Genomic DNA, 10,789 nt, shown 5'->3' on the forward strand with positions numbered 1-10,789 from the left:
GTGAAGCGCTCAGTATAGGGACGTTCTAGAATACAGGGGCTAGTATTGCAGAACCGTATTGCAGACGGCCTATGAAGGCATGGATGGAAAACAGCGTCGTGTACTCGTCTTTCTCCTCCCCAGAAATCGCCTTTTGGTCAGCCTACACAGTCATCGAGGAAGCTCTATCCAGAGACGCGGACAAGTGGTATTAGTGAGTTGTGTCTTCATATTTACTTCACATTTCTTGGCAAGTACCGGGGGTCAGTATTTCATTAGTTTACGCTATGAATACCTAAAACCTTCGATTGAACTGTCGCCACACTTTTAAAAATCATTGCGTTGCAGCGCTTCACGAAATCACTGTTTTCGGAAACGTTGAAGCGCGCAGCTACGGTAGCTGTTTTTGTCGACAGCTATTATCTCCCATTAGCAACAAGCATCTGTCCGGGCTTAAAATAAAGCACAAAGACCTAGTATGGAGTATAACTAAGCTAGGTATCAGTAGGGCAAGATTTATTCGGAAAATTGTGCAAAACACTGCAGCTGAACCAGCCTACTGGACGCTCCAGACAAAGGTGATTCCATCTGTGCGCCGACCTCTAGACCATTTTTCCCTGCGAATTAATGTGGTACTACTTTCTAGTTGATTACAACACAAGACTGATACGCGCCGTGTCAATTGCCTGAGTTCTACACTGCTTGCGGGGGTCAATTCCCGTTCGGGCTTAGTCGAAGAAGGGCAAACTCCGCGGTGACACAGGCGTTCTTGTAGCTCCATGGGATTTGACATTTGAAGAATTAGGTATGTCTAAATATTTCCGCTTTACTGCCATGCGGGTTACACTCGCCTCCCTCCCTTTCTTTTGCTAACCTGAACACTTGATTGTCGACAAACCAGTTTGTAAGCAGCATTTAACGGAGCCCAGGGGCAAAAATGAACGAAAATACTTGCATGCCTGCGATAAAACGTCGTGCGCCACTGTCTGGCTGTTTCGGAACAGGACATCCCGAACAGATGTTTAAGGACTCTGCGTTCGATGGTCACACGTCAAGGTTAATACTATGGGTGGCTGTACAAGTCACCAGGCCTTGGTCAAGCCGTTTTTATGGCTTTAGCCTTGCCAACCTTCCTCTTTTTTTGTGATAAACATTTGAATTTGGAAAGTCGACATCAGATTTTGTCAGGACTGTTAGTGGCACGATTATGCGGATAAAGTTCTTTACTCAGCGTCGTTAACTTGCGCCAATACAACAAAGTGGAGCAGTGCTTTTTTGTCGGAGGGGTTAGCGAAAATCTCGATGTATGAGATCTGTGAATCCGGCTAAATTCCAGGCTGACCGAGAACATATCCAAGCAAGAGCAGCGTTTCGTACGCTAAGTAACACTCCTCATGATTTCAGAGTGAGACCGGAATGTTCATGGCCTGCAGTATCATTTCAAGACGCTTGACGTATAATGAGAATTCGCTGCACAAACGATTACGTCTCGAGTAGACCAGGCAGGAATGGCAGTTGAAGCCCATCTGTGTTGTGTCAATTAGTGTATTTGAACATTACAGGGGCCGTACAAAGACCGAGTGACGTGACATGTTCATCTCGTGTGCTCAATGCGGTTTCCTCTCGATCTGTCTAATCTACTTTACTTTTGCCAGAGGCCTGTCCTAAAATTATTCGACGAGAATTTTTGTGTGTTGCACAGCCAATTCAAGATGTAGTCTCGCCGTAGGAAAGCGGGTACACGTTTTCGTGATATTGCTGATAGGGTAGTGATAGATGCAGTATCGTAAGATTGCGTCGTTCATTTAGGAGAACTGACATTTGTGCAAGTTCGAATCGGTTATGCATCTTTCAATCAGGCGGTGTGAAAAATCAAGTGCATGAGAAGCAGCACCATACAGTGTTTCGACACAACTAACTCTAATGAAAAGAAGACACACGCGTCTTGTTCATTGAATAAATAAAAATAATAAAGGTGAAGTAACAATTACGCATCATCGAACAATACCCGATTGCGCAACATTCAAGAGATACCCCCAGCACTCTGCGGCGGATTTACTCAAGTTCTCGCAGTGGGAAGATGTGGTCAGTTTTTTTTAATCCGCAACATTGTTTAATCCGCAACCTAGAGACGGGCCGCCTACGGACTGTCACGCGTTACGACAGGACGTAGGCGGCCCGCAGGCCGTACCTAGCCAAGCAAAATTTGACTTAACAACCCTGCTAACATTTCTCACCGCTATATTGAGGATCAATTAGAATAGGGCAGCTTTCTCTCTACGATGCCGCAGGGCGAACTGAGAAGGGGTGAAAATGTGACCGGATTTCCTATCTGCATGGTGAATTCTAGCCAGGATTTCACTAAAAGTGAAGAAGTTTGACTTTTGTGCCTCAAATGCATTTGGTGCCACAAAAAATAGGGCGATCCCCGTATAGCTCAGCGTCAGGCAACGTGCGATTATAAGCGCTGTCGTCGAGTGACAGCTTGTGCTCCAACAACCTTGCATTCAGGCAACGATGATATGTGGAGTTTAACGTCCCAAAACCACCATATGATTATGAGAGACGCCGTAGTGGAGGGCTCCGGAAATTTAGACCACCTGGGGTTCTTTAAAGTGCACCCAAATGCATTCAGGCAACGAGTAGTTTGCCCAATGTAGACATGACCACCGGTAAAAAAAACGGGAGACTCTAAACTTTGCCTTTAAGAGTTGAATGCGAAAGCGATGTCTTGTCCCTAGTGCTTACGGAGTTCTAAATGGCCTGTGTCAGTGAAGCCTTCGCGCAGATAGCTGCTTTCTCTATAATGGGTAGCATGCTTTGAACCACGGGCAACTGTGCGCTTGACATCTTTTCGAGCTTGCTATGCCCCAACTACGCGGGCTTAAGAAGGGTGTTTAAACGTGTGTGCCTTCTGTAGTGAGATATTAAACGTTGTACTGTGTAGCACGTATACAGGACACGTGTGGTTGTAAAGTACGCAAGTTGCCTTCACAATATTTGCAAGCAGAGGAAGATATTTTTGCTGTATTTCTAAGCAGGTACTTGGTTCAGTGCTAGAACACAAGCTTTCTACAAAAACGGTTAGGACTCGATTCCCACTCGGACCCAAACGACATAAATTTATTCTTATTATTGCCCACAACCTTCCATTATTTATTTTATTTATATCGTTCTCATTTTTTGTCAACGCATCAGATGATGAATTTTCGTTCACAACCAGCGACTCCGCCGCCAACACCGACGCCGGAATCACTGCAAAAAGAGTTCTATTGCTATAGCTTTAAAAAGGAAACGGATGTACAGCTCCTATTGTGCATAGCACGAACGGTAAGGTGCGTAGCCAGGGGCAGCACACTAGGTCCGCCCCCCCCCTTCCCCTGAAATTTTATTGACATGGAATACAAAACAAAAAAAAATGGCCATTTGAAAGACGTGCCTCCCCTTCTTTTCAAAAAATAGAGGATCCCTAAACCTCGTCTTTGAAGGTTGAGCGTGATAGTAATACCCTGCATGTAGTGCATACTTTCGACAGTTAGTGCATGAAATCTTTTAGAATTTGCTATCCACCCACAGATAGTGGCACCAATATACGCAAGCGAATAGGCGCAGTAACGTGTGTGTCTCTTGTAGTGGGTAACATGGTTTAGATCATGAAGCCATTATGATAATCGCGTTTTCTGCCACTCATATATGTCGTACAGTAGAAGGGCTCTTGGAAAAACGTGTCGGTTAATCTCCCTCTCGAAAAAGACATCGCGTGCACTTCTTTGTTTCTCAAACTATGCCACTGGCCATGGGACTCTCCGTGGGTGGCAATATTCTACCATTCACGTGGCGGAGTGTTGAACACGCGGAATCACTCGGAATGTGCACGAAAAACTACTCACCTAAGGCAAAGTAATGATAATGAAGATATTGTGTAAATCACTGCTAACTCAAAATCTCCAACAAATATGTGAGAGTGTTATCGATGAATTGCTAACACAAAACTCCGCAGGCGCATCACTGTGTTGCCTATCATGTTTGTGTAACGAAACAGAGGTCTCCAACCACACGTGAGAACATGGAGGGCAAGAAACTATTTTGGTGCTAATTTCTTCGTCCTGTCATTTTGCTCTCCGCGTTGGTCATTCACGAACTCGCTGGTTTCGCCAAAATGATGTTTTCCACATGACATCGGAACCCAATAACACAGAAAAATCTTGAAATGAAATTTGTTTACTTGGCATTCTGTGCATCTGACTTTATTCCATGTGCCATTTTCAAGGCTACAGAGTTTTTTGGGCTTTTTAAACAAAGAAATTGGCCGCAATGTACAAGTTACACTGTAAATGTCGTCGAAACACGATAGTCTTGCGTCTGGAGAAAGTGAACAAAACATTTATTTGATGTTCTGCGCAAGAAAATTGGTGAATGGTATTCGGCAGGCGCTGCGTTAGAGTTCCTCGAGCGTGTGGCGGAGGCGATCGAGCACATCTAGGCACGTTAGACACAAGTGCCCTCTGCAGTTATCTTCGAAAACGAAGGCGTGCAGCCCGCGGAGAAACATGCGCGCCTGTCTCGGAGGTGATAACATGTAGAACGCAAAGCGAAAGCGACGGGCAGGTGCCACCACCGTGACGTCCTAGCAAAGCGTTTGAAACACCTTTTTTAGCATCGCGTTGTACTGTCAGCAACGCGCGATTAAACGCTACATTCCTTTGAGTTAATTCTGTGTGCCTCTTCTGGTATAAAGAAATACATAAAAAACATCTTAGCATTCCTGTGGCGCCTCAAATATGTGCAATACTTGCTTTTCAATTGACAATCGCACAACTATGAACGCTTATACCTTGAGCAATATTGGTGGGTGCTGCGAATAGGGTTGGCTGTTTGGTGCCGTTTGGGGTATCGTTAGGGCGGAGAAAGAGACAAATGTTCAGATAGACAGACATAGAGACATACCAGCTGAACAGTTAAAGGTCATAGGCTTTTTAGCGGGACGGCTCCCATAGTTGAGTACGAAGTACTCGAAATCGTTAAAAAATTTCTCTGACACAGACAGACAGACAGATCAAAATTTTTTGGGTTACGGGACCAGCACGCTTCCACTGCGCCACTCTGCTGCCAGATCAAAAATTTTATCGAAGGTCCCCAAGAAAAACTATCGTCTTTAAAAATCATAATCTTTTCGCACAGTTCTACCTTCCTCAGGTTCTGTGGTAGCTGGTGAGCATATGAAATAACAAAATAATAGCGGCGATTTCTTTTCTATTGTTATATGATCCCAAGCATTCCTAAGCGCTAAAATTCCTCGAAATACCCCTTGCAAGTAGCGCTTCGTTGTGTCATTTTGTTGCTTCCTTGCCATCTGTTGTGTGAATTTTACAATGACATATTCATGACAGAAATACATCAGTAAAACCATTGTAGCAACTCACCTGAAATGATTTCGAGATAATAATGCTCTTGATACATTTTAACTAAATAGAACGAGAGCACCGAATTTTTGTTTACGAATATATATTCTCCTAACAATGAACGTTCACGTACAAGAACAAAATATTCGCACTAAAACCACAGGCTTAACAAAATGTGACGATATAGTCAAGTAGAAAAATGATATAAAACTGCAGTCGCTGTTTTTTAGACGTTTTAATCAAATGCTATAAAACTATATAAAGCTGTAATCACTGATTGGTGCAAAGGTATATTCATAATAAAGAAGCCTGCTGCTACCCCAGGCACTTCTTAAGAAGGCTTTTATTGCAACCTTACAGTGACGATTCGTGTATTTCGCTAAGGAGGAATCGTATTCGCAAACATTCTATCCTAAAGTGATAGTCATTTATCTTTAACTTAGCAGCTACCGCACTTTGTGGAACTTCGAGATAATTACCACACATGTCAGTCATCCACACTTGCTGGAAATGTATTTCGAGCCACTCATGCAGGCGCGAATCACCGTGCATCACCTTTCTTTTCAACTTCAATGTGTAGAGTGCTAAAACTTCGTAGACACCTCAAACGATAAAAAAATGTCACATGAATAATCAGTTTCGTACAAGTTCCTCATACTTATTATCCCGGCTACTACTTCGCTAACAACCATTCCTAGCTTATCTGATCTTCTCTGGGTACTCGGGACTTTTGCGGAACCAAGTTTCTTTAGAAAACAAACTTGCTTTTACACGCCGAATAATTTTTCTCGATTCATCCCCTAGTCATTCTAGTTGGTCTTGCCGGAACCTTGATTCAGGAAACAATGTGAAACACATAGGCACGTATACTGTAAGGATACAGATGGTGGCACGAACATACATAAGTGAATTATTTGTTAAAAATATATCATACGCTGATGAGTAAAGCTATGCTCGAACTCCCATGCAGTTTCGTATAACTTGACTACGTTCTCATTTGACGCGTTCCGCACGAAGAGCATAAATAGCATCTTAGAAAGTTACCGCATAAACACTGCTTTGTTTCGAAAGCTCCGAGGTGCAATTTTCGCGTTCAACACTTGGTTGTTTTTACCTACTGGATTCAACCAAAAGGCACCGACTACTTGAGTCTGGCATGAAAAGGATCAAGCACTTTCTCCACAACTTTGTTCAGTTGTTACTCCCGTTTTAGCGGTTCGTAAATATTTATAGGTGCCTTTTCTATATTTTGCACGCTTTATTCATCATTGTGCTAATATGCTGCGTTGCTTTTCAACAAACCTCACACGCTTCACTACTTTTTACAGGGCGAACTCTAATTTTAGTGAGCCGCAATGCTTTCGGCAATGGCGGTGCTGCTAAATAAGTCGGCAAGCAAAATGCTGATGCATATTGCAGCACACGCGTTGGTCATATCTGCTGGTCCAGTACTACAGTTGCATGGACTTACAAACTGGTGGGTTGGACTTCTCAAAGACCCTGAATCGTAATCGATCTCGCTGAAGCACCTTATACAGAAATAGTAATGGCGACTAATGTACTATCAAGTATTTCGTTTTTTCTTCTTAAATATCATATTGCCACGTTGCTTTCCTCCAGTTTTGTTATCGCCCCGCTGCACCATGTTCAGCGCAAACCGTGCCTACACTGTTTGAGGAGCTTCGAGGCTCTAGTAGATTGTTTTGTTAAGGCTACGCCCACGTTGTGAACTTTTCAGACCATTCTGGAACCTACTTCGCCGCTAGTATTAACGCTAGAAAGATCTATGGGAAGTGTAAAAAGGCCGAAACACTTCGCCGCTTGTCAGTTTATCGACGACCAACGCTCTGTTCACCGCTATAAGTGCCAGTGTCTTGCTTTCCTTTTGCGTGGCCACAAGTTAGGCGCGAATAAACAGTTTATTCTTCGACGTGGATTCTGCCCCCTTCGTTCACGTTGTGCCCGTAGACAACATGTTTTACGTTTTAACTAGACGCAAGCTTTTACGTTGTCTTCAAAAACAACAGTCGCTTCATCTTACAAAGAAAGACTCGAACATTTCTGTATCACATCAGCCGGATATTAGCACTACCACCAATGTATGAGGCACCGATTTTCAAACAGCCAGCGCACTTTTGTGGCGGAGTGCTGTTCCGATTTGCCTGTGGTTATTCCAAATCTAGTCGCCACCCATCAGGACCTGCATAAGCTGAACAAATGTGAAAACAAGCCTTATCTACAGCTGGTGAGATGGCTACCTTCCAACATGCCAACATTGTACGCATACCATTTCCCTGCCGTTCATGTATCATGAAATAGGGCTCCGAGTATTTCGTTCGCTCAAAGGCTAAATCACTCTTCGCCGCATTAAATTACTAACAAGCTGGTCACGAGCCACTCTTTTGGTCAGTTGTCGATGGACATCCGCAGCTGGGCAAGAAGGTGACGGTGGTGCGCAGGAAAGCTGCCTCGCTCTTCACTTTGCTTCTGCGAGGTAGTCTGTGACGTCAATCTGTTGCCCCTCTCACTATTAACGCAAAATGAAAGCGCAATCTCGTGGTGATGGCAGCGACAGTGTAAGATATGACTCACTTTCCTGCTGTAGGCACAGGTCGTAGGAAGTGGCAGTTTTCCTTCAAACTTGTCAACTCACAGGTGCACGGCATGGCATCGGCGAGGCTGGCTGTGATGTGATGTATTGACAGAGCTGTAGAGGAGGGGGGATGAGACTGAACCGCACTCGGTGCTTAATTATTATGTTGTGATGACTCGTTCCTATTTTACCCCAATACTAGGCTATGCCGTATAGGTGAACGCAATTTCTTGCCTCACCTGACGCCTGCATAGGCTATTTTTAAAAATGAGTTTCAAGTGTCAGCGTAGCTCTTAAGTAAAATTACTCGACTGCCACAAAGAGGCCCTGATTCAAGCACCATTATATAAGGACTACATCTTCCTCATTTCACTTTTTTATGCCTATCCGTTAGGGTAACAGTGATGCTGCCATACGCAGGAAGAGGTACCAAAGACTGGCGCTCTAAAAGATACAGGTAATAAATGCTGTTCGTGAGATTCTTTTACAAAACTCAGAATTTAGTGCTTATTTCTGATTGACTGATATCTGGGATTTAACTTTCCAAGATCACCATATGATTGTGAGAGACGCCGCAGTAATTGGCTCCGGAAATTTTGACTATCTAGGGTTTTGAACGTGCCCGAAATCTGAACACATGGGTCTCAAGCACTTTAGACGCTATCGAAAATGCGGCCACCGAAGCCGGGATTGTATCTCGCTACCTGCCTGTCAGCAGCCTTCGTTCCTTATCTAGCATTTTATGAAGCCCATTGCAGGGCTTTCCATGCAAGCTCAAGTTTGCTGCGGGGGATCATTTGCAAACCCAAAATGCGACTACAATTCCCTAAGCGTACAGCCGCAATAGATCCATTTGTCAAATACAATTCCAATAGTGCCAATTGGACGCTTGAATATTGCTTCGCGCTATGCATAAAATTTCGCGTGAGAATGATGCTTGGTTGCATTATCACACCATCAATGACTTCGCTATCAATCAAGGTGGTATTCTACGGATAATTCCTGTACAAGACGCAGGCAGTCATTTATTTAAATGATTGATAATGTGCGTCAATGTAAAGAAAGTGCATAAGACGTATCAACTCGAAGGCATGCATGACAGAAATATTGAGGATTGTTTTACAAGCCCTGCACTGACGCATGCTGCTCAACTAGAAGTGGCAGGAAGCACTTATGAAAACACGCTTTTACGTGAGGTTGAATACTTCCCATTCGCACACACAAAAAAGAAAGAACATTTAAGGAAAGAATGTTGAATTTATGTACCAGAATCGAGTAGAGTAAGGTCGCCACACAGGTCATTTCCCCGATGGCTCGTTAATGCTTGAGGGTCCATCTGTAGACGGCCGTTTCACACCTTTCATAGATTATTGGTAATGAAGCGTAAGAGTTACTGGAAGTAAGGCGATGATTGGGGCTAGTTGGTTGTTCATGTCAATATCTCAATTAGACGCTGTTTTAACAACCATACTGACTGAGAAAACGCCGTCCAACTTGTTTCTTGTCAACGTGTGTTCATCTCTGCTTCCTTTTCGTATGATGATGGTTGATATTTGGTGGCGCAAGGGACATTTCATGGCCAAAGAGCGCCAGTTAATGTTACAAGAGATATGGGCAATGATTGTGATAAGCGGCTGTATATGGACCATAAAATCCCTCGCTCCAAGGGGGGTAAACACATAGATTTATTAAAAACATGACCATGCCGTGAAAAGTGTGTGGTGTTAATGCACTACAAAAGTTTGGGGTAATAAAAACGATGATTGACATGTATGGCATTAGCACAAGTGCCTTCATCATTCACACCCTTGCGTCCAAGGACCGTGAGGCAAGTGCTTTGTTGAATGTAGCCACCACAGCGGAGACCTCTCCTGAGAGGTCGTGCTACACAACTCCCGGGTATATAGTATGAAAGCTATGAACCTCTCTCAAAAAAGCTAACAATTATTTATGTGTAAAAAGTGGTTCCCTGCCGACAAACATTCCAGGCTGAAGGGGTATCTGCTGTAGGTAGGGTATTGGAAAGTGTCGTCTTCTTAGCGTGTCTAACTCCTTACACTGGATCACAATGTGAAGTATGGTGAGTGCTTCTCCACATCTTTCACACAAAGGTGGATCGCCACCAGGCAGAAGAAATGAATGTGTAGTGTATGTATGTCCTGTTCCTAACCTTGTGAGTATTACTTCTGTGTGGCGTGATTTTGATACTGGCGGCCAATGACCAAGTTGCGGCTTGATGATATGCAATTTGTTACCTGTGTGTGTGTCCCATGTGCTCTGCCAATAATCCCTGAGCTTTCGTTTTAAAAAGGCTTTCAAGTCGAGTGCAGGAACTGGTATCGATGTATTGCTAGCCGTTTTGTTGGCAGATCCAGCTAGCTGGTGCACCAGAACGTTGCCTTGTATTTCGCGGTGTCCAGGCACCCAGAAGACTACAACATGCTGCATGGATGAGTACACTGTGCATAGGATTGAATAAAGCAAGACAAGGACGGGATTATTGTGCTTTTGAGGTGTTTTCAGAGCTTTTACAACACTTATAAAATCTGTATATATTATTGCCTTCTGTAGTTTTGTTTGCTTATTGTGGTTAACGGCCGCAAGTATGGCATAAGCTTCGCCAGTGAACATGCTTGTACCAGAGTACAGAACGCCAGCTTCCAAAAAGAATGGGCCGATGGCTGCGTACGATACAGAAGTGTTAGACTTTGAAGCATCCGTAAAGAACTAAGGACATGTGTAATTATGTTGTAGTTCAATGAAGTATGTCTGGATATCTGTGATAGGTGCATGCTTTGTAACCTCCAAGAAACAC

This window comes from Rhipicephalus microplus, chromosome 7, assembly GCF_043290135.1.
Source record: "Rhipicephalus microplus isolate Deutch F79 chromosome 7, USDA_Rmic, whole genome shotgun sequence".
Taxonomy (NCBI): Eukaryota; Metazoa; Arthropoda; class Arachnida; order Ixodida; family Ixodidae; genus Rhipicephalus; species Rhipicephalus microplus.